This window comes from Ceratina calcarata, unplaced genomic scaffold (assembly GCF_001652005.2).
Source record: "Ceratina calcarata isolate Rehan_Ccalc_2016 unplaced genomic scaffold, ASM165200v1 scaffold891, whole genome shotgun sequence".
Lineage (NCBI taxonomy): Eukaryota > Metazoa > Arthropoda > Insecta > Hymenoptera > Apidae > Ceratina > Ceratina calcarata.
In genome coordinates this window covers 17486-19411 of record NW_017180272.1, presented here as the reverse complement: position 1 = coordinate 19411, position 1926 = coordinate 17486, and positions in this window count along the sequence as shown.

Here is a 1926-nt window from a genome sequence, read left to right as displayed (position 1 = left end):
TGCCTTTATGCCTGTTTCTGATATTGTAAATTATCAATGAGACAAATTTTTATTTATATATCTCATAATTTTTTTTTTACAAATTTCACGTCACTTTGACGCGGTCTGCCGGCACTTTCGCCTCAAGTAAATTTTTCCGCTTTCTATAGTAATAAATACTAAGTATTCCCGAAAATTTTATGAATTTACCTCATTATTATTTTTCCGAAGGCATTCGTCCTCTTTGGCCGCCTGTCCCCGTTCAACGCAAGATAGCAGAGTAGGAAAATGAGTGACTAGATGCTTACCTACGCCGAGGCTATCTTCAGATAGATCTATAGATTGTTCGTGTACTATATACATGAAAATTTTATGTCACCAGCTCGTAGATTATTAGAGCATGTACTACACGGAGGAAGCATGCCGTGTAAAAAAGTGTAGATGACGGTGAGAGAGAGAGCAATAGTTTGGATACTCTTTCTCTCTCTGTAACAATGGAAACAGAGAGGGGTGACCATGCCCCTTATCCTAAGCAACGCGCGATACAAACGATGCAGACCTATATGAAAACGTCTAAACCAAACACAATAAAACACTTGAATAAATAAATTATTGAATTTATATCGCTTAAGTATAGAAAATACAAGTAATATTGTTTACTCAAAACATGTAATATATATACTTCATTACTCACGTGTGAAAAGTTTTCTTTAAACCTTCCAAGTCGTTGCTCCGCAGTTTGCACGTTGGCACACAACATACTTTTGGCATTTTGTCACTGAATTTGATTCAATTTTATTCACTGCTATTAACATTGCTATTAACAAATAAAATCCACCATAAAATACTGTCATACTTATATTTTGAAGGTTATAAATTACGCATATACTAACAGACAGCGAAGGGAGGGAAACGCAACTACTCACATGCTTGCGCGAGAGAGAAAGATAGTATCCAAACTATTCTCTCTCCCTCTTTCTCACCGTCGTCTACATTGTCGCCGTAAGTATGCTTCTTTCATGTAGAGTATGCTGTAAGCGACAGCACGAGAAATTAAACCGCGAATTTCTGCTTGTTTCGCTGAAACCACGAATATCGAAAATGCAATTTTTCGATGATTTTACAGCAGTTTTGCACGTCGATAGATAGAGAGAGAGAGAGACAGTGAACGCGGCGAAGCGAAAGCGAGAGCGCTACCGTTAACTCGTGCCACACGCGCGTGTACCATTAGCACTCGACATTTTTGCACTTTTTTCTTGAACATACCACTCTTTCTCACAGTATCCAGCTCGAAGAACCAGAAAATGTTAGGAGAATTCCCAAGAATACTGCGGGAAGAGGCGATGAAAGGCGGAAAAAGCTGAAATGAGCACAAGAGAAATGCCTGAGAACACATGTTTGGAATAGAGGCTCACTTCTTGCGAAACGCGTCTATACTTTTAGAATACTGTAGAGAGACTGACTTTCGTCAAGGGCTCTCATTTGGTCGAACGAGAACGAGAACGATTGTGTAGATGTATACATGAACTGTTGTGTAAATGTGTGTGTAAGTGGTTGAAGTGAGAACGCAATATAAACAGAAACCGATAGCTGTTTTGAAACCTTCAAGAATATTCAAGAAACTAGTGAAATTTGTCGAATACGAATTGAAATACTCGAAAATATGTCTTTTGCTGGAACAAATAGAGTTTTTACATGGAAATAAGATAGACATACTGCTAATAAACGAAACGAGACTAAATGAACAAATAAATGTAAAAATTAAAAATTATAGGTGCTTAAGAAAAGATAAAACAAGCAGTGCTGGTGGAATAGCTATACTAATTAAAAACAATATATCACATAATGAAATCATATCAGAGGAAAATGTTGCAATAGAATATTTAGGTATTAAATTAGCAAATAATGTATGCATATCGTAGCTATGTATACAGGGTATAAATTTAC